General features: G+C 40.3%; 2 long non-coding RNA genes across 2 annotated transcripts in view; both read left to right on the top strand.

Moving 5' to 3' along the window:
* LOC146517292 (uncharacterized) overlaps nucleotides 1-23,290 on the top strand; it is a 378,392-nt gene that overhangs the window by 326,396 nt on the left and 28,706 nt on the right. The gene's annotated exons all lie outside the window — the stretch shown is intronic.
* On the top strand, nucleotides 240-23,111 carry LOC146517295 (uncharacterized). The gene is made up of 2 exons (XR_014874645.1): nucleotides 240-799; nucleotides 22,531-23,111. It is a non-coding gene; the product is annotated as an uncharacterized LOC146517295 (long non-coding RNA).

Raw genomic sequence — 23,290 nt, 5'->3', positions numbered from 1 at the left:
TTTCAACCCCCCCGCGGTCTTTTCGCTAATCAGGTTAAACAAACCCCAAACCCCAGTAGCTGTCTATTGTATTAATTAAACTATCCACTAAAATAAAAATAAAAACGTTCTAACATCTCACCTGCTTGTTTTTATTAAGGTATGTACACGTATGTACATGTACACTATTTTTATTAATAGAGATTTCACTACTGAGGTTAAACATGATATATAAGTCACTTAGATCACTTCTAAATGTTAACAACAAATAAACAAATAAAACACTTCTAAGTGTTTTATTTGTTCCTGAGTAAACTGGTTTGGCTGTGATTAAAGTTAAGCTTCATAACATATTACTCACAGTTAAATTAAGAGGGGACGGCAGTAAAAACTCCGGACCTGTGACATCATCAAGTACGCTGGTGTACCAATTGTACAAATCGCGAGTCCGTGCTCGCGTTCTCGGCGAGTCCGTACTCCCGTGCGTTCTCGGCGAGTACGTACTCGCCGAGAACGCAAGTACGTACTCGCGTACTTGAGAATTGAGAAAGGGCCTTTGACTATATTGCTCTATCGTGATAGCGCATGTTGATGATGTCATCAAGCTGCGCCTGTTTTGGTCAATGCATCGCAGCGGCTAAAACCATTATCATCTGCAAATTATGCCGGGCAACAGTCAAAGCAAAGAGATGAAGCACTTTTGAAATATGAGGAAAGCCAAAACCTGCGCTTCCTCCACTTCTGTAACATTGATTCGTTAATGTTGAATTCTCTCGCAGCTGCTCTATTCCCATGTTGTTGCAGTATATTAATAACCAGTGTTGGGTAAGTTACTTTAAAATAGTAACTTAGTTACATTACTAGTTACTTCTATCAAACGTAACTCAGTTACTTCAAGTTACTCGTTACTTTCAAAGTAACTAGTTACTAGGGAAAGTAACTTTGGTTTTACTCAGAATTCTCTTGTTAATGTGTTGCTTCCACAAGTTTGCCAGTCTTCTAGCTTGCTTACTTGCCACAAGTGCACTGTGCCACCTACCAATAGAAAGGAAAAGATAATGTGCATATTTCCACGAGAGAAATCCCACGCCTGGACCGTCATTGACCGCTGCCATGATTCTAGCCTACGTCACAGCGTCATGTGCGCCTTTTACATCCAACACAAAAACTGCAGTCGTGGTGCTTTGATTGTACTCAGAACTCAGAAATACTGCCTTCTGAATAGGAAGATGTAGGTAACACCAGACTGCAGATGAGCTGCATACAGAGCTGGACTGGGACAAAAAATTGGCCCGGGCATTTTGACTAGAGACTGGCCCACCATTATAGGAAAAATCATAAAGCCTTTGAATGAAAACAAACGCTGTTGTCAATCAATCAATCAATCAAAATTTATTTATATAGCACATTTAAAAACAACAGTTTTGATCAAAGTGCTTCACAAATTTAAAAAAAATGAATAAATAAATAAAAAATAAAATAAAACAAGACAAATACAATGCAAGACGAGACAAACATAGAAACCAACCAAATGATAATCAAACTATCTTACATCAAAGCCAGAGTAAAAAGATGGGTCTTTAAACGAGATTTAAAAGACTGAACAGTTTCAGAAGAGCGAGTGGCAATAGGGAGGTTGTTCCACAGTCTAGGAGCTGCAATAGCAAAGGCACGGTCGCCTCTGGTTTTCAACCTAGACTTAGGTTGCATTAAGAGCATTTGGTTAGAAGATCTTAGTGCTTTTACAGGGTTATACAAATGAAGAAGATCTGTTAAATAGCTAGGGGCAGTGTTATTTAAGATTTTATAAGTGAATAAAAGAATTTTAAAATCAATGCGAAATTTCACAGGGAGCCAGTGTAACTTGGTTAAAACTGGAGTCATATGGTCATGCATTCTGGCACCCGATAAAAGACGTGCAGCAGCGTTCTGTACTAATTGCAACCGGTGAAGAGAGGAGTGGGGGAGGCCTAAATAGAGGGAGTTACAATAGTCCAGTCTAGAGGTAATGAATGCATGAATAAGCTTTTCAAGGTCCTTGGGGGAGAGGAAAGGCTTAACTTTAGAAATTTGACGTAGCTGATAGAAACCAGATTTAACCACAGTAGATACTTGTTTCTCTAATTTGAAAGAGCTATCCAGGAGTACCCCAAGGTCTCTTACAACGTTGGAGAGGTAGCTAGCAAGTGGGCCAAGGGTAACAGTTAGTTGGTTCAATGGAATATGGCTGTCAAAGACAATAACCTCAGTTTTACTGTCATTCAATATTAGAGAGTTTTGAGATAGCCAGGTTCTCACATTGTGAAGACAATTAAACAATGTATGCAATGGATCTGTGACATTCAAACTCAAAGGGAAATAAATTTGAATGTCATCGGCATAACAATGGAAAGAAATATTATATCTTTGGAAAATAGATCCCAAGGGCAACATGTACAGAGAGAATAGCATAGGGCCCAAAACAGACCCCTGGGGCACACCACAGAGAAAAGGAGCCGAGGAGGAGGAATATTGCCCCATAGTGATAGAGAGTGACCTCTCTGAAAGATAAGATTTAAACCATGATAAGGCTGTGCCCTTAAGGCCAACTACTTGCTCTAACCTTGATAATAAAATGTTATGATCTACTGTGTCAAATGCAGAAGTCAGATCCAGTAAGACTAGAACCACAGAGCAACCTGAGTCGGTGGTTAAAAGGAGATCATTAAAAACTCTTAGCAAAGCTGTCTCAGTACTATGTCGAGGCTTGAAGCCCGACTGGAATTTTTCAGAAATACCATTGGAATCTAGGAAGGTGTGAAGTTGTTTACAGACCACTTTTTCCAGGATCTTTGACATAAAGGGAAGCTTAGAAATTGGTCTATAATTTGAAAAAACACTGGGGTCGAGATTAGTCTTCCTAATAACGGGTTGAACAACAGCATGCTTGAAGGCAGACGGTACACAGCCCGAAGACAAAGATGCATTCAAAATTAATAAAATACAAGACCCAATAGTATTCAACACTTCCTTAAAAATACGGGCAGGGAGAATATCATGTGGGGAATTGGAGATTGTTAAGTGGTCAATTATTTCCTTTACATCAGAAAGAGTCACAGGCTCAAACTTCTGAAAGACAGCAGAGCATTTAGAAACTGAAACTTGATGTGGAACTACCGATAAAAACGGGGCTCTTAAAATAGTGATTTTTTCAATAAAATACCTTAAAAAATTTCACAAAGAGCCGGAGAAACTTCCTTGTGTGCTGTAGCACGAGGATTAATCACGGAGTTAAAAATCTTAAAAAGAGCGTGGGGCTTGTGACAATTGGTCGAAATAAGACCTGATAAGTAGGCAGATTTAGCAGCTTTGACGGTCTTCTGATATTTTGACAGACAATTATGGAAGATTTCCGCTGACACTACGAGCTTATCCTTTTTATACTTACTCTCAGCACGACGGCATTCGCGCCTGAGAGCACGGGTAGTTTCATTCAGCCAGGGTTGGCATGACGACTTAGTACGCTTAGTCTTATGTGGAGCCACAGTGTCCAGAATAGAAGAACATGTGGAATTAAAAAGGTTGGTAAGCTCGTCAGTCGATAAATCCACAAGACAGACGGAGTCGGGGAGCACAGAGTTGGCGAAAAGAGTAGAGAAGTTGGTAATGGTTTCAGAATTAATCGAGCGCATCTGGCGTAATGGACCCTGGCAGTTAAGCTCCATATGTCGAAGCATAACATTAAACATAACCACAGAATGATCAGAGATCCCAGAGTCCTTGATATCCGTTATACAAATATCCAGACCGTAGGACAAAACTAGGTCAAGCGAATGACCTTTTAAATGCGTTGGTTCACTTACCCATTGCGTAAGATTAAAAGTGTCAACAAGGGCAAGGAAATCCTTTGTTAGTGTGCTTGCCTCACAACAGACATGTATATTAAAATCACCAACAATTAAAACACGATCGTAGTGTAAAAACAGCTCCCTAGTAGTTCAGAAAACTGAAAAATAAAATCCTTAACAGATTTTGGGGGTCGATACACCACAGCACAAAGAATTGGGGGAGCACTGTTCAGTTCCAGTAGCTGCACCTCGAAGCTGGTGAAAGAGACGGGTGGTAGTTCCCGGCATCGAAATTTGTCTTTAAAAATCGAAGCCAATCCTCCACCTCTGCCAGAGATCCTAGGAGAGCTAGCAAAGGCACAATCTGGGGGAAGAAGTTCTGAAAAAGCAGAAGATTCCTCAGGATGAAGCCAGGTTTCCGTCAGATAAAGAAAATCCAGCCCAGTTGAGACGAAAAGGTCGTTTAAAATAAAAGTCTTGTTTGCCAGTGATCTAATATTTAGCAAAGCCATCCGAAGTGTAGTCGGGTTGTTGTTAGTTGGAACAGATCTCAGCAGGCGAAGATTGCTGTAGTTCACACCGCCTCTGGAAAGCCGCACCCAGCTCCGAACCGGTGGGCACTCGGTCGGGGAGTCTAGGTGAGCATAGTGTTCAACAGGATTTATCCAGCGATGGCAGGGCAATCTATAGCAGAAGCGGCCCCAGAGAGCATGAGAAGAAGATAGAGTGTTTACAAATACGTGGTAGCTGGTCGCATCAAGTGAGTTTAAGTAAGCCTTGAGGCGAACACGAATACCGCTCCGTTTACCCCGTCGCCTATGATGTTTCCTAGGTGGAAGGGTAGCTGGGAAGCGGCGTAAATTATCAGAGATATCCGTCGAAGTTGAGAAAAAGTTCCCTGATTGCCACTTGAAACCAGGCATTTGGTGAGTCAATGGCTGGAGATTCAGAAGAGTTTGACGATCATAGGTAAGAAGCGCAAAGGCGTCAGGATAACACAGAGAAAATAGGATAGCAGACAGTAGACAAAACTCGAGGAGACGGCTTGCCGCAAACACTGGCGCCATCTTTGGGGTTTTTTTTCAATATACATGAAAGGCATTGTGACAGTGATGTACACTGTTTTGATGGTATATATGCATCAATCTACCAATCCTTTGTTGTAAGATTCAGATAATTATTTTTAAAAGCTAGACATTTTAAATGAGAATAAGAAAGAAAAGTATTACCTTGTGCCCACCTCTCCCTGTTAATGCCCTACCTGCCCCCCCCCCCCCCCCCCCCGGCAACACTTTGCTAGATCCGCCCCTGCACAGTTACCAGCTGTCAGCTACATAGAAAAAGGATCCTGGTGTTATTTGTCTCTCAGAAACAGTTCATAACTTCCCTTCAACTCATTTATGTGACCTAAAAGGTAAACCTGTTTCTCCATCACCTGTTCAACTCTGATGATTCAGTAAGGACATCTCCTGGTTTCATCTTCATGTTTCCCTCTCACCAGATAACCAAACCGATATCACCGAGAGCCGATCAGCTGATCATTGATCAGTTTTCATGATTGAAGTAGAAATGGGAGAGGGAGGGGGGAGAATGAAAAAAGAAGAGGCAGCTGTGCAGCAAAGACACCGATTAACTCCAGCTTTGTGTCTTTTTCATTGTAGCTGAAGTCCGGGACAAACTGTTCCTTTTCACCTCAATAAGAAACGCGTAATATTTTCTCTGAATACGAGACAGGACGGTTGGCAACTCTAATAACTTATGAACAAAATAAAGTTCAACATCATTAACTTCATAGCACCCACCCAGCTGTATAGAAACTCCGTCATGCTAGCTAGCACGCAGTAAGAAAAAGTCAGCATAACGAAAATTAACTCCAACTAAACTTGGTTTATATCTGACCCAGATAGACTGCAGGTCATAACTTCTTACCTGAAGTTCAGTTCACACTTGGACCGGTGGCCGCCTCGGGTCTCTTTTCCTTCTGCGTCGCCTTTCCCTCCTCCACCTGCTGCCTCCACCACTTGCTAATGTTAATCTGTGGAAGCTCCGCGATAGCCACCACACGAAGTAACGAGTAATGACCGTATCTAAATCCCAGTAACGACTAACGCGTTCCTGATTTTGGCATAATAACTAGTTACTGTGCTCGTTACCACAATAATAACGTAGTTACTGTAACGCGTTACTTAATAACGCGTTAGTCCCAACACTGTTAATAACTAACCTCGTATTGTGGATGAATAATCTCAATTGTTCTCCTGACTGAAGTTTGGCCCGTGTATAGCATCCTGCTATATGTTTGCATTGGTCCCTGACCACCAGAATTCCTCACGTTAACTTTTATCGAGTGGAAAAAAAGTTGGCGTTCATCCTCCAGCTTCACTGTGCTAATGTTATGCTAACATAGCTGTGTCGCTAGCAATCACGTAGCACAACATTATATAGAGATTGAAAATGTGACGTCATTCAGGGGTAAAACCGCAAAGAATTCTGGGAACTCGTGGCAAGAGGTACTAGCGCACGCAGGCTTTCAATTGAAATCAGTTACACAGCGATAAAAAGAAACACAAAATGGCAAGAAGCTGTTGTATTATTAACTGCAATAGCCGGTTGCATGACAGCCACGGAAAGCCGACGGGTAAAGAGATCGGTTGTTATCGGATTACGTCGTTGAAGAGAAATTGTTCGAGCCATGTTTCTGAAGCAACAAAGAGGCGACGGATGGCCTGGATTGCAGCCATTCAAAGACAAAATATAACGTCCCAGAACACTCCAGCTCACAGGTTAGTCTGCTCCAAGCATTTCCACAAAGGTCAGTCTTCTCTTGTAGTTAATACGTCATTTTTCTTAACATAATTGGTGATATAGGTTACAAGCAAGTCTGGCGCTGAACAGAAATTGTCATGCTATGCTCCTTTGTTTATTGTGCATAAATAGTGAATTGTCCTGACACAATATTGCGTTTCACTTCTGTTATTACCATGGTACATTGACAAAAATTCACAGGGTAAAACAGTTTTTTTGTATCACTAATTGCCCAGTACGATTACAGCATACAATATTATTGTCACTGCTACATTTCTGTGATGCGTACCAGAAATTATTTCCACTACTAATAATTAATAATAACTACTATTAATAAACGGTTAAGGAAGGTGTATTTATGAAGACGATTTGTGAGACTGGTAAACTTATGATACGTACGATGGTCTTTGGTTCTACACGGTGCATTTCAAGGTCCTGTACCCATCCGTTGGTAAACTGTACCTGGGCTTGTTGCAGTGACCTGAAGTTACTAAACTTCATGAGTGTATGCACTCACTCCAAGAACCGTATAATTATAAATATGAGCGTGGTGAAAGTTGGGCAGCACGCTAACGTATTTTGTCCCTCTGTGTGCTCATAAGGGTCTAACCCTTTCACTCGTTTGATTTTTTTCCTCGTATCTTTTCTTTGACTTTTTATCAAGTCTGTCTTTGTACGGACCGGCATTGTTCTCCTTCGTTTTGTACATACCTTTTTGGGGGGCAAAGAAAAAGCAAGAATTTATTGGAACCGAAGAATGAACGTTTTGCGGTGCTGCAAATGCTTGCATTTGATGCGGTACTTGGATTGTTTTGCCACGAGTTCCCGGCATGCAATGCGCGAAAGTCACGTGGTCTGTCAATCTCTATACCGGGTAGTCCAACTTCAGTAACCCTGCAAACGTCACTGCTGTTTAGTTTTCTGTCTTCATTTATGTTGGAAGTGGTAGCAGAGCTGTACGTTTTACTTAGTTTCAAAATCTCTCAGTCATAACATGGTATGAAATGTTTAGGTGTAAACTAGCGAGTTAACTTCCGCTAACTTCTAGCTCCGTTAAATTTAATAAATTCTGTTTTCATGGATGCCTGGATGTTAAACTTAATTGTTACACCCGATAAAGCAGCAACGCTGATGATTTTATTAAAGATGAAAGAATTCAGACCGTTTTTAACTCTTAGTGTTCATTTGACTTTGGGACCTGAAGTAGACGGAGTTTTGGACCCAGATTACTCCGCGAACCCCCCCCGCTACGGCAGCCGTAATGCTCTGACAATCCATCAAGCAGCGTGGCTTATCACACAAGTTGTACTATAACATTTTTTAACAGATTTCTGCACGCCAAAATTGGTTCGAGTTCAGTAAGCACAACCAGAATTCATACATAAGGCACACTCTCGATTTTTGAGAAAATTAAAGGATTTTAAGTGTGCCTTATAGTGTGGAAAATACCTTATACAGAAGAAAAGAATATATTGTGATATATATCGTTACCGCACATGCTTCAAATTATACCGTGATATGAATTTTAGGCCATATCGCCCAGCCCTAATCAGCTGTGTGATGAGTCTCGTTCTCCTTTATGATTTCGACACTCGTGGCCAGTTCATTAGGTACACCTGTTCAAACGTTCATTAACACACATATCTTATCAACCAATCACATGGCAGCAAGTCAGTGGATGTAGGGATGTAGACACGGTTGAAGTTAAAGCGAGCATCAGAATGAGAAAGAAAAATGATTTAAGTGCCTTTGAACGTGGCTTTGCTGTTGGTGCCAGACGGGCTGGTGTAAGTAAGAAACTGCTGATCTACTGGGATTTTATCACATGGACATCTCTGCAGCTTACAGAGAACAGTGTGAAAAAGATGAGTTTTTATTTCTGCTTTGACATTCAGATGGTAGGGTCAAAATCTGGTGTAAACAAAGTGAAAGCATGGATCCATCCTGTGTCGTATCAGTGGTTCAGTCAGTGGTGAGCATTGTTTAAGCCCCACATCCGACTCAGTGCCCCTCAGTTCACTGCCCACACCTGAAATAAAAAACACAAAAAGTGCAGTTTTGTTTCAACATGTGAACGTAATGAAAATAATAATAATTCTACAAATTACTGCAAATCTGTTTTCTTGTCTTCACAGTTTTAAAAGATGGTTGGCTTCTTCTTCATCAAAGGATTTTATCTCAGCATCTCCACACAAACTCACTAGAAAGAGATTTGGTGTGAGGTGGCTCGTCTGTGTTTGTGTGTGTTATAGTAGCTCACTGCTTTTGCTCTCCTCCAGGAAAAGGTCAATCATATCTTCAGCACATATGTGAGATGGAATCTGATTTTCCTGCTGAAGTCTAAGGAACTCCACCATCATTAAAATCTGAAAATAACAGGATGCATTTCATTTGCGGGATATTTTATATCAGTTTTTGCTTGGATGGATAATGAGACTTGCAGCTGTGAAAATGCCAGTAGATCCACACAGTCTTAGAAATAAGAAGTTCCTCATTGTTAGTTAACCTGATTCCCACCCTGTCAGCTTTTAAAATATGTCAAATCCTTGAAACTGTTTAAATTCAGCAAAAAACTAAAGCTCTCACATAGCCCGATGGGTTTGTAGATTCCTCCACTTCCTCTGCTTCCTTCCATTGAAATGTTGTTGCTGCATATCACAACAGGGAACAGAAACTGTCAAATAGACTCCAAAAACTGCGTAATTTTAAATATAGACAGGAAAACACTGCAGACTCCATTGTTTCTCCTGCACAAATGAACTGTTTGTGATGTCTGAGGGAGAATTATAACTGCTGGGGTCAAAGAATTCAAAGCTCTATAATGAACTCTCTGTTTCAGCAGGTCACCATGCAAAAGCTTTATTTATTTTAGCATTTATTACACTATGCTTTCTTTATTTCATGAATAAATAAGGTGAAGACTGTATTTCCGTATTGTAGGTGTAGTATAACAAGATTTTAATTTAAAACACTGGGCCATGGGCCATAACTATAACATAGGTATATACAGCCAGTATCTGCAGCTATATAACTTCAGGATAATAAATAACAATGTAAAATATTTTAAAATCAACAAAGTAAAAACAGAGAAATGGCAGAGTACAGTCGGTACTCGATTATATTAAAGTGGCTCAGTATGACAGCGTCATGATCGGTGCTGTGTAATGAAGTAGCTTAGTGTGTGTCAATATCTGTGACATTTTATGGTGAAAGAAAATGAACATGAAAGAACAGATTCTCTGTGAATTTAGAGAGTTACTGCACAAGTTATAAAGGATTTTCTTATCAGTCGTTTTGGCAGCAGAGCTCAGTCAGTCTGTGTTGCACTGATGGTGCAACAAGCAGTGCAGAGGTCAGGTTCATCCACAATAGATAGCAGTGAGGGGTGGTGGAGACCTTGTCTCCCCCACAGCTTCAACTATGAACTGAAATACAACTGAAATATATATTTTTTTACCAAACTCATATTTCAAGTTATTGCCAAATTATGAGATAGTTTTCAAAGGTATTAGGACGGTTATTTAGGAAGCTTTTAGATTTATATTATATAGAGTCAGTTCACAACAATAGCTACCTCAAGGCAATAAAATAAAACTCTTTAATATTACAGAGAAAACCCCAATAGTCTTTGAGCAAGCACTTGGCAACAGTGGGGAGGAAGAACCTCCTTTTAACAGGAAGTAACCTCCAGTGGAACCAGGCTCAGGGAAGGATTTTAAATCCTATAAGATGAGACGTTACCCAAAAGTTTAGTGTTTCTTTAATGTTACTTTAACATTAAAGACTGTGCTGTCTTTATTTTGAATTGAATGTTTCTTTATCCTTGTTTAGAGAATAATTTAATTGATCTTTGTTTTTGTTCAAGACAATCAGTTTCGGAGTTTTTGAGGAGTTTTTCAAAGAAACTTTTTACTTTCATCTTCTTTATCCTGGTCTTAAGGTCTTCAAAGTACTCTGTAATATTGATAAGTGGTTCAAGTGGAGGGTTAAGAGGAGCCGGTGAAGATAAATTCACAGCAGTGTCGTGTACTGTGATGGCCTTGGGATCATTATAAAGGCTGTGCTTTTGGTTTATAGCCACAGTGTTTTAATATCAATAAAGGAAGCACTTTGGGTACGAGCTTTCACATGATCTGATGAAAGTGACATTATATCAGAGTGACTCTCTGGAGTGCTTGTTGGCTGCTGTGTGAGTGGTTCCCTGGTGGGTCACTCTTTCAGTAAGACATTATAGTTCAGTGGTCCGAACCTCTAATGCAGCAGGTGTGCGATACATGTGTATCTCACAACACACTGGGAATGGATGTGACTGTGCTGTGATCTATCCTTTGGTTCCAAGAAAACAACTTAGAATCACAAACATATTTTCTGCAACTATATGTGGAAAAATGGATGATTCAGAAGACGACCCTTGTGCGGAGACACACAAATACACTCATACACACATCCACTGTATCACACACTGTGTCAGGATTGAGGTCTTGTGGTAAAAATGGACAGAAATAACCACTTGGAGGGCCTGGTTTGAATTATGTGCATGTAACCAGCAAACGTTTTTTTTTTTTTTAAATGAATTAAAACACTTCATCATTTACTCTCAGAGGACACATAAGACCTGAGCAGTAATGGGTTGGACACCATATTTGTCTTCAGAACTGCCTTAATTTCTTGAGGCAAAGATTTAATAAGGTGCTGGAAACATTAAACACATTATTCCTGGAGTGATGTTAAAAAGATTACATTTTGAAATCATGAAATGCCACAGATGTAGAAGGCACGATGGATCCATGCTTTCATGGTTCGAAATGATGTTGTAACGTTTGATTATGTGAGTTACTGTTTCCTTTCTATCAGCCTGAAGCTCGAAGCGGTCTGTCCATTCTCCTAATACCGCTGACATCATCAAGGTACTTTCACCCAGAGAACTTCCACTCACTGGATATTTTCTCCTTTTTCCACACCTTTCTACAGTTGCTTGTGTGAGTAAATCCCAGCAGATCAGCAGTTTCTGAAATAGTCAGACCATCCCGTCTAGCACCAACACCCATTCCATGTTCAAAGTCTCTTAAATCACCTTTGTTGCACCTTTTTATGCTCAGTTTGAACTTTATCACGATCATGTCTATATGCCTAAATGCAGTGAGTTGCTGCCGTCTGATTGGCTGATTACAGGCGGTGAGCGTAATTTTGCACAGTACCACTGAATCATAGCAAAACCTCTGGAGAGATAGCGTGCAACATAATTGCTTACAGTAAATCAGCTCATTAAGTAAAGAGCATTACAGGGAATCAGTTAGACTTCTATTATTTCCCCATTTTTTGTACCTTATTATCATTGAACAAACAGCAAAACAACACATATTCATAGTTCCCCTTTCCCCCTTGTGTTTTTTTAGCAGTAACTATGAATTAAATATATATTTGTAAGATTGCATACAACATGTATTATTTAACATAACATCATATTTTAGATGTGATTTCTACCTGCTGTTTCAGGTACATGTCATAGAAGGATGTTTCTGGTTGTTTTTCTCACAGCAGTAACTATGAGTTATATATTTGTAAGTTTGCACACAACATAATATATATGTTATATATAACATTACACTATGATTTAGATGTGATTTCTACTACTGTTTTAGCCAATCTCAATATAACACAAAACCTTTTTCACAGAGTGGAAAGGTTGTCAATCACTTTAATGTGTAGAAACATGGTAACTAGAGAAAATCCACATCGCTCTAATATACTATAAAGTGGCTTAACTTCTCACTGAACTGAATATATGACTACAGCAGCACAACAGACCGTGCACTGGTAAACGCAGCTATTCGACTTCATAGTACTTTCCCTGAATATAAACAATGTATGAGTCACACTTAGCACTAAAACCACCGCAGTGTTTGCATTTAACGTTTCATCTTCTCAGTTGAAAGGCAAACAAAAATTGCTTCGCAGAGCTCGTTTCTGGCCAATGAACATCAAAGGATATTTTCTTACAAGTAATGGGGAGCCTGCTTGAGATTTTAATGATCAGGCTGATCCCGTCGTGCATACCAGGAAAATGTATGCGTAAATCGCATAGTTGTGCCTTCCTTTGACATCCACCCTTCATTCATCAAACGTCTGTTCAAAACGTGGCCTTTGTTTCTTGTCGTAATTTGCAAGTGAGCTCCATTTACTGAACGAGACAGCACAAATGAAAACACCACCCTGCAGTATAACTCTTGGTAATATATGCTAATCTAAGGCACCATTTTCTTTGTTAAATCTGATTTCGAAGGATTTTTACAAGGAAAGCAAAGCCACCAAATTACCCCTGTGGGAAAATATTCATTGCTCACTTTGCAGTTGAAAAACAGGAAATGGCTATTTCTGGAGCTCATTACTCTCCATTAACTTATTATGGGAATTGACCATATCACCATTACAGAGCAGGCCTTACCAGGTTGTCTTCTTTATTTTGGTGCCAAGGCGCACAGTCTTGTGGTTCCTGCTTTACTTAACTTGGATACTGCGCAGTGGAAATCGATGATGAAGGCGACACACGCCAGTGTGCCGACAGAGCCTCATCTGGGGACGGCTTCTCTTCACTTCATGCAACAATGAGTCCAACAAGGAAACACTTTAAAAAGAGAGAAAATTAGAGCTTAGACCTTAATAGAAACAAGCATAAACATAACGTGCAGAGACATGCGAATGCACACTCGTAGCATTTGGGGAAGATGAGAAACAGCTTGAGAATAACAAGAAGTGAATTTTGAGCTTCATTTCTGACCGGGTGAATCTGTGCATGTATGTGTGCCTGACGGTGAGGTTTTCTTTGCTGACCACTCTTACTGACACACTCTTTACACAAGCTTGTTTAGTACACTGTCGGTAGTCATTTCACACTTGAAAAGCCCACTTGGGGCTCAGGTGTGCTCGTCCTGGCAATAAATAAGGGACAGCAAAAACTGTGTAAATGTTGACTGCGGCCTCTGTTACAGTGTGAAGCACATCTCAGCTTTGGATGAAGGGAATCAAAGTGAAAATGAAGTCATGAACATTTAGCCTCAGGTGCTATGTGTGTGTGTGTGTGTGTGTGTGTGTGTGTGTGTGTGTGTGGGTGGGTGGGTGGGTGGGTGTGTGTGTGTGTGTGTGTGGGTGGGTGGGTGGGTGTGTGTGTATTTCAGTGACAAAGCCGTTAGTATGTCAAAGCTTGCATGCGTGAAGCAGAGATGATAATTACAGTGCAGATTTACCTGTCACCACAGTTGTAAACATAGAGATGTCACAGTCAGGATGACTTATTTTTAGATTGCGGTGACTCCACTTTGTGAGGCTTCAAAGATCAAAGTAGCAGTTTACACTCACTGCAAAGGTCCTGTCTCCATTCATCAGCTGCACACAAACAAAATACACCTTTCATTCAGAGTGCCATATTATGTAAGTAATAGCACTGTCAGTGAGTGTGGGAGTAGGCCATCCTCCGGGGAAGCTGAAACGACCAAGGACTCGTTTGGTTTTAGAGGAAACACAAAAGGCTGAAATCCAATTTGAACGGTTGAAGAAATGTCCCTGCACTTCTGTCACCGACAGAATGTGATTACAGTGCTGCGATGTAGGTAAGCAGAAGGCAAGGGCAATTATTACAAATTATTGTGGTGTGTTACAAATTATTATTGCTGGGAGAGGGGAACGCTCCACCAGCCTCTGTTTGTTTTCTGTTCTTCTCTTGGTACAGTGGGGAAAATAATGATTTGATCTTTATCCTGTTGTGTGGTTTGCTTACTTAGAAAGAAATGAACAGTTATTTTTATGGTATTTTAATTTTAATGGAAAGGGACAGAATTTTCACCAGAAAAAACACTTTACACAAAAGTTATAAACTGCTTCGCATTTCAAGTATTTGATCCCAAGTAACCCAGCTAGAATTCTGCCTCCCACAGACTGACTGTGTGACCAACTCATTATATGTGTGAAGCACATGTATCCACAGAATCAGTTTCTTCAATTTCAGTGTCTCCACCACTGTGGGCAAAACCACAGAGCTGTCAAAGAACATCAGGGACAAGATTGCAGACCTGAACAAGGGGGAACGGGCTCCAGGTCACCAACAGGAAGGTCACTTGGGGGCGCTGTCACTTGGTGTTCGCTCGCTCGCTCTGTGTATAATCTTCACGTGCTTCATCCGAAGCACACTTTCTGTGTACTCACTACCTAATTTATAGTATTCACTCACTGTCTCTGTACTGTTTCGCTAGCTTAGCTCGTAGCCGACCCGTTAGCACCATGGCTACTTCACATGTCCCTTCTGCACTTTCTTGCTCATTGTGTCAGATGTTTAGTTACTCCTCGGCCTCCTTTAGCAGTAATGATATCTGTAACAAATGTAGCATATTTGCAGCTCTGGAGGCCAGGATTACTGAATTGGAGACTCGGCTTTGCACCCTGCTCTCACCCTTAGCTAGCCAGGCCCCTGTAGCTGGTGCAGCCGAAGATAGCGTAGGCCCCGCTAGCTGTTCCCCGGCAGACCCCAAGCAGCTGGGGAAAGGCTGGGTAACAGTGAGAAGGAAGCGTAGTCCTAAACAGAAGCCCCAGGTACACCACCAACCCGTTCATGTGTCTAACCGTTTTTCCCCACTCGGTGACACACCCGCCGGGGGTCAGACTCTGGTAATTGGTGATTCTGTTCTCAGACATGTGAAGCTAGAGACACCGGCAACCATAGTCAATTGTCTTCCAGGGGCCAGAGCAGGCGACATTGAAGGAAATTTAAAACTGCTGGCTAAGGGTAAACGTAAATTCAATAAAATCATAATTCACATCGGCAGTAATGACACCCGGTTACGCCAATCGGAGGTCACTAAAATCAATATTGAATCGGTGTGTAACTTTGCCAAAACAATGTCGGACTCTGTAGTTTTCTCTGGTCCCCTCCCCAATCAGACCAGGAGTGACATGTTTAGCCGCATGTTCTCCTTAAATTGCTGGCTGTCTGAGTGGTGTCCCAGAAATGATGTGGGCTTCATAGATAATTGGCAAACCTTCTGGAGGAAACCTGGTCTTGTTAGGAGAGATGGCATCCATCCCACTTTGGATGGAGCAGCTCTCATTTCTAGAAATATGGACAAATTTATTAAACCCCTCAAAACATGACTATCCAGAGTTGGGACCAGGAAGCAGAGTTGCAGTCTTACACGCCTCTCTGCAGCTTCTCTCCTCCTGCTACCCCCCCAAAAACCCATCTCCATAGAGACTGTGTCTGCTTCCAAAAAGACAAAAAACAAACTAAAAACCAGCAACAAACAACTTAAACAATCACAAAGAAAGAACAATACAGTATCCACATCTGAACCAAAGAGTAAAACAGTGAAATGTGGATTATTAAATATTAGGTCTCTCTCCTCCAAGTCTCTGTTAGTACATGACTTAATAATTGATCAACAAATTGATTTACTCTGCCTTACAGAAACCTGGTTGCAGCAGGATGATTATGTTAGTTTAAATGAATCAACACCCCCGAGTCATTCTAACTACCAGAAATCTCGAAGCACAGGTCGAGGGGGCGGTGTGGCAGCAATTTTTCACACCAGTCTATTAATTAATGAAAGACCAAGACAGACTTTTAATTCATTTGAAAGCCTGATGCTTAACATTGTCCACCCCAGCTGTGAAACTCAGAAACCAGTCTTACTTGTTATCATCTATCGTCCACCTGGGCCTTACACAGAGTTTCTGTCTGATTTCTCAGACTTTATATCTAATTTAGTTCTGAGCTCAGATAAAATAATTATTGTGGGTGATTTTAACATCCATGTAGATGCTAAAATGACAGCCTCAACATGGCATTTAATCTGTTGTTAGACTCAATTGGTTTCTCTCAAAATGTAAAAGAACCCACCCACCACTTTAATCACACTCTAGATCTTGTTTTAACATATGGCATAGAAACTGAACATTTAACAGTGTTTCCTGAAAACCCTCTCCTGTCTGATCATTTCTTGATAACATTTACATTTACAATAATTGATTACGCAGCAGTGGAGAGTGGACTTTATCAAAGTAGATGTCTTTCTGAAAGCGCTGTAACTAAGTTTAAGAATATAATCCAGCCACTGTTATCATCGTCAATGCCCTGTACCAACACAGAGCAGAGCAGCTATCTGAACGCTACCCCAACAGAGGTCGATTATCTTGTTAATAATTTCACCTCCTCACTACGTACGACTCTGGATACTGTAGCTCCAGTGAAAACTAAGGTCTCTAATCAGAAGTACCTGACCCCGTGGTATAATTCTCAAACACGTACCCTAAAGCAGATGACTCGTAATCTGGAGAGGAAATGGCGTGCCACAAATTTAGAGGATCATCATTTAGCCTGGAGAAATAGTTTGTTGCTTTATAAGAAAGCCCTCCGCAAAGCCAGAACAGCTTACTACTCATCACTGATTGAAGAAAATAAGAACAACCCCAGGTTTCTCTTCAGCACTGTAGCCAGGCTGACAAAAAGTCAGAGCTCTTTTGAGCCAACCATCCCTTTAACGTTAACTAGTGATGACTTCATGAACTTCTTCACAAATAAAATTTTTATCATTAGAGAAAAAATTACCAATAATCATCCCACAGATCTAATATTATCTACAGCTACTCTTAGTTCCATTGATGTTAAGTTAGACTCTTTTTTTCCAATCGATCTTTCTGAGTTAACTTCAATAATTACTTCCTCCAAACCATCAACGTGTCTTTTAGACCCCATTCCTACAAAACTGCTCAAAGAAGTCCTGCCATTGGTTAATTCTTCGATCTTATATATGATCAACCTATCTCTAATAATCGGCTATGTACCACAGGCCTTCAAGGTGGCTGCAGTTAAACCTTTACTCAAAAAGCCATCTCTAGACCCAGCAGTCTTAGCTAATTATAGGCCAATCTCCAACCTTCCTTTCATATCAAAAATCCTTGAAAGAGTAGTTGTCAAACAGCTAACAGATCATCTGCAGAGGAATGGTTTATTTGAAGAGTTTCAGTCAGGTTTCAGAGTTCATCACAGCACAGAAACAGCTTTATTGAAGGTTACAAATGATCTTCTTATGGCCTCTGACAGTGGACTCATCTCTGTGCTTGTCCTTCTTGACCTTAGTGCAGCATTCGATACTGTTGACCATAATATTCTATTAGAGCGATTAGAACATGCTGTAGGTATTACAGGTATTGCACTGCAGTGGTTTGTATCATATCTATCTAATAGACTCCAATTTGTGCATGTAAATGGAGAGTCCTCTTCACACACTGAGGTTAATTATGGAGTTCCACAGGGTTCGGTGCTAGGACCAATTCTGTTTACATTATACATGCTTCCCCTAGGCAGCATCATTAGAAGACATAGCATACATTTTCACTGCTATGCAGATGACACCCAGCTCTATCTGTCCATGAAGCCAGATAACACACACCAATTAGTTAAACTGCAGGAATGTCTTAAAGACATAAAGACTTGGATGGCCACTAACTTTCTGCTTCTTAACTCAGATAAAACTGAGGTCATTGTACTCGGCGCTGAAAAGCTTAGAAATATGGTATCTAACCAGATTCTTACTCTGGATGGCATTACCTTGGCCTCCAGTAACACTGTGAGGAACCTTGGAGTCATTTTTGACCAGGATATGTCCTTCAACGCACATATTAAACAAATATGTAAGACTGCGTTCTTCCATTTGCGCAACATCTCTAAAATTAGAAATATCCTGTCTCAGAGTGACGCTGAAAAACTAGTTCATGCATTTATTACTTCCAGGCTAGACTACTGCAATTCATTATTATCAGGATGTCCAAAAAACTCACTGAAAAGCCTTCAGTTAATCCAAAATGCTGCAGCAAGAGTACTGACAGGGACTAGAAAGAGAGAGCATATTTCTCCTGTTTTGGCTTCCCTTCATTGGCTTCCTGTTAAATCCAGAATTGAATTCAAAATCCTGCTCCTCACATACAAGGTCTTAAATAATCAGGCCCCATCTTATCTTAATGACCTTGTAGTACCATATCACCCTATTAGAGCACTTCGCTCTCGCTCTGCAGGCCTACTTGTTGTTCCTAGAGTATTTAAAAGTAGAATGGGAGGGAGAGCCTTCAGTTTTCAGGCCCCTCTTCTGTGGAACCAGCTTCCAGTTTGGATTCAGGAGACAGACACTATCTCTACTTTTAAGATTAGGATTAAAACCTTCCTTTTTGCTAAAGCATATAGTTAGGGCTGGACCAGGTGACCCTGAATCCTCCCTTAGTTATGCTGCAATAGATGTAGGCTGCCGGGGGATTCCCATGATGCATTGAGTTTTTCCTTTCCAGTCACCTTTCTCACTCACTATGTATTAACTGACCTCTCTGTATTGAATCGTATCTGTTATTAATCTCTGTCTCTCTTCCACAGCATGTCTTTTATCCTGTCTTCCTTCTCTCACCCCAACCGGTCGCAGCAGATGGCCGCCCCTCCCTGAGCCTGGTTCTGCCGGAGGTTTCTTCCTGTTAAAAGGGAGTTTTTCCTTTCCACTGTCGCCAAAGTGCTTGCTCATAGGGGGTCATATGATTGTTGGGCTTTTCTCTGTATCTATGAAGCGCCTTGAGGCGACATTTGTTGTGATTTGGCGCTATATAAATAAAATTGAATTGAATTGAATTGAATAGTATTGGTGACGACTGCTGGTACGATAATTCTGAAATAGAAGAAATATAAAATGACCATCAATGGCCCTCAGTCTGGAGCTCCATGCAAAAAGTTGTAAAAAAGCTGGTGGATCATGTTCATGCATAGCTAGCTACTGTCCAGACCTCAAAAGTTTGTGCAGGGAGCTGAATCTTCAAGAAACCTACAGGATTTAGATGTCATGATCCTGGGTCATTTTGACCCAGCGTTTTGTGTTTCCTTGAAGTTCATTTTGTGCCTTGTGTTTGTTTGTGGTAGTATATGAGCGTGTACTTGTGTTATTTTTGTGGTTAAGTGGAGCGATGTTGACAGGTTTCTTTGATTAACTTTAGTAGCATTTCACTAATTACAGCAGTCGACTGACTGAACGTGGACATGCTGATGTGTAACACTGAAACTGTTTTTGTTTCTCAGGCTTTTAATCATGAGATTCATAAATGAATGGTTCAGTTCAGCAGCGTACTCAGACCCCTTAAGTGAGTCTGACACCACAATCCAATCTAATTTTAGAGTCTCTCTGCCAATCCAAAGCTGCGACAGATTCTCTCTAATCTTTCCTTATTTACATTGTTTTGTAAACGACTGGCCTGTGTCATTAAGAGCCCCCCCCCCCCCACACACACACACACGCACACACGCATAGACACATGCAAGACTTTATAATAGGAAATAATTCTCATTTAAATTGTGCCAGACATACATTAGCATCCTACATTTAGCAGCCTAATCTGTTTGTTTGGCTGAATTACATTTGGCAGAACAATGACCACCTGCATGTTGATTTCTAGTCGTGCCTGATTAACACTGTTTTTTTTGTTTGTTTGTTTTGCCATTAATTTGGATGATGGAAGCCAGAACTGGATTTTATGTGACTTTTTATATTTATTTGTTGACAAAGTATTAAATTGTGTTTCCCAGTTTGTTCTTGCCTCTTGAGACCTCTGCACCATCCTGTCAGGATTATCGCCCAGCTGACTCACTCGAGGTTTGATGAAGTTCCCTTTAAATCTGGTGCCTCGTCTCCCTCGGTATCTGTGCTTCTGTTTCAGAGTTGCTTTTTCCAGAGCAGCAAATCAATATCACAACAACATTTGCCCTTGTGTGAGAGTGAATGTGGAGATTTTTTGTTTTCTTAGCACACAAAAACAACTTAAATCAAAGAAAGCAACCAGCCAATGTATGATTGACAGTAGTCCATATCTACTAACCCTGGGCAACTGAGTGTGCACTGCTGCTGAGCCTTGAATAACAAAGCCCAGCACTGAAATGTGTGTGTTTAGAATAGAAGATGAGAAAAGAAATGTCCTTTATTGTTCCTCATTGGGGAAATTCAAGTGTTCCGGAAGCAAAGTGACAGGCAGATGGAGCATGCATATTCACAGAAAAGTAAAGAACACAAAATTTTAAAAAAAAATATATATATATATATCCTTTTCAGGGTTACAAAAAAAGCAAGGTTGGAACTTTATGAGTGAAAAGGAAGTGGTTTGGAGACATGAAAGTGAGAAAAGAGTTCTACAAAATGAAAAGGAGGTGAATTACCATGAAACTTCATAAAATGGTTTTTGTTTTGTTTTTTTATGCTATATTACTGAAATCTTTCCTGTTTACTTCACTTGAGTGCACTGAAGAAAACTGGAGGGGTCTATTTTTCTCATACTTGGTTTGCTGGTCATGCTTATTAAAGCTATTTAATGATGGCTCATTAAAATGTGTCTTGCTACCTCTGAATTCTAACAGAAATGCAAGCTGTTGCCTTACTACACTAGCACGTGTTACTCAATTTTTTGAGTCTGGCTGGCAGCTTTACAGAACAATGGAACTAATACCAAATTCAAAACTGCTATTGAGTGTAACAAAAGGTAAGATTTCAGGGGTTGGTGTAACTATGGCCTGTTTGCTGCCTTTAAAATGTTTTACGACCTGGGAGCCAGCATGTTGGTCTCCATTGTCCTTGAACTTCCTTTCTCTTCTTCCTGTAAAAAAGCAATATTTCCAGTCATTTCGTTTTCATGGACATGCACACAGATTAAGATTCAGATCATGTCACACTGCTCTCCCCTAGTAGCAATACTTGGGATTGGATCGACACCAACTTTCGCAGCACCACACACATCTCCACGATGATCCAGGTCCCAGAAGGGGGAAAAGACTGAGTCAACATGACTATCAAACTGCACGTTCACTCCACATTATACAACACACATGTATTTAATTTAACCCCGTAAGACCCAACCCATCAAAAAATAGCCAGAAAATTCTGATTTTTTGGAAATGAGATGTTTATTAACCCTAATAACAAAATCCAAAAAATATCATGTTGTGTTTGATATATTCTTATTATATATTTAACATATATATTTTGTATTGCATTTGATACAACTTTTTGTTAACAACAATGTTATTTTTAGACAAAAAAAAAGAGTTCTGTCCATAACATTTTGAAATTATGGCAAGTATTGACCATGTTGATGAGATAGAGGTCTCAGAAACTCATGTATCAAATATGATAAAATGGCCATTATAGGGTTAAACTAAAGCTGGACACTTTATAAGAGTTTCATCATTTGTTAAAGTCATGGTTCTATCTTGTGAACCAAAGCCTACTTTTTTATGAAATCATTTTCCTTATGAATTTAATTTTTGGTGCAAACATTTATTCAGTCATTTTACACTCTACTGATTAAAACGGGCACCTTTTCTGAACAGTTTTTGATAGCAGAGGGGTATGCTTCGAAATTTATTACTTATATTTCACGACCTTGCTCTCTCTCTGCTCTTATTTTTGCAGAATGTCTGAAGATGTCGATATCCACTAGGCACCTTTTTTTTTCTGGGAGTGTGTCTTACAGGGCAGTTTGTTGTCTCAGTGGCATTTTAAATTATGTTCAGGAAACCAGAGCAAAAAAGTGGTGCTCAAAACAGGAAGGAGTGAAGAGCGCAGAGTAACTATCCGGTCGTTAGGTGATGACGTGACGAATATAACTTCCGGGCCTAAAGTAGTCTGCGTTTAATATGGCTTTTGTGTTGTTAACATGTTTAATGTTATGTATTTTCTTCCATTTAATCTCAAAAAGCTCCTAAAACAGTCAGTGATCACTGTTGACCTCCCTCGGCTTTTATTACCGCTAATCATTTATTTAAGCTCAGTTTTTAAAACCTTAGGATGTAACTACAGCCCAGCCCATGCAGCAGCATATGAATGACTAACCTCGTATTGTGGATGGATTATCTCAGTTGTTCTCCTGACTGAAGTTTGGTCCTTTTACAGCATCCTGCCATGCGATTACATTTGTTCCTGACCACCGTGAACATTCACGTTAACTTTTATCGAGTGGAAAAAAAGTTAGCTTGTTTATTTTATGCTAACATAGCTGTGTCGCTAGCGGTCACGTAGCACATCATTATATACCAGCTAGCCAAACTTCAGTAACCCTACAAACGTCACTGCTGTTTAGTTTTCTGTCTTCATTTATGTTGGAAGTGATAACAGAGCTGTACGTTTTAATTTGTTTCCAAAACCCCGCAGTCAGGACATGCTATATTGTATTTGAATAGAAGCTAGCGAGCTAACTTCCTGCTAACTTCTAACTCCGTTAAATGTCATAAATTCCGTTTTCATGGATGCCTGGATGTTAAACTCAATTGTTACACCTGGTAGAGCAGAACGCTGATCATTTTATTAAAGATGAAAGACTTTAGACAGTTTTTCAACTCTCAGTAATGCCACAGTGATCGTTTGATATATGGACCTGCAGCGGAGTTTAGGCCCAGACACGGCTAGTGACGTCAGACTTAACGACCGGATAACACCTGGACTTAGGATTTGAGCAGTACTGTCAATAACTTTGCTTGCTGCAAGGGCTGAAAGATAGGGAGAGTAGTTTGTGGTTTTGTTAAGCACTGAAACATTGTCACCACTTATCTTCATGTTACTTTGGCAAGGCCAAATCTGTGTCTGCCTCAGTGGAAGACGATGTGAGGTCATAAAATAAGT

This window comes from Neolamprologus multifasciatus, chromosome 6 (genome assembly GCF_963576455.1).
Source record: "Neolamprologus multifasciatus chromosome 6, fNeoMul1.2, whole genome shotgun sequence".
Lineage (NCBI taxonomy): Eukaryota > Metazoa > Chordata > Actinopteri > Cichliformes > Cichlidae > Neolamprologus > Neolamprologus multifasciatus.
Note: the sequence above shows the minus strand (reverse complement) of the source record. Positions and strands in the feature narration are given on the sequence as shown.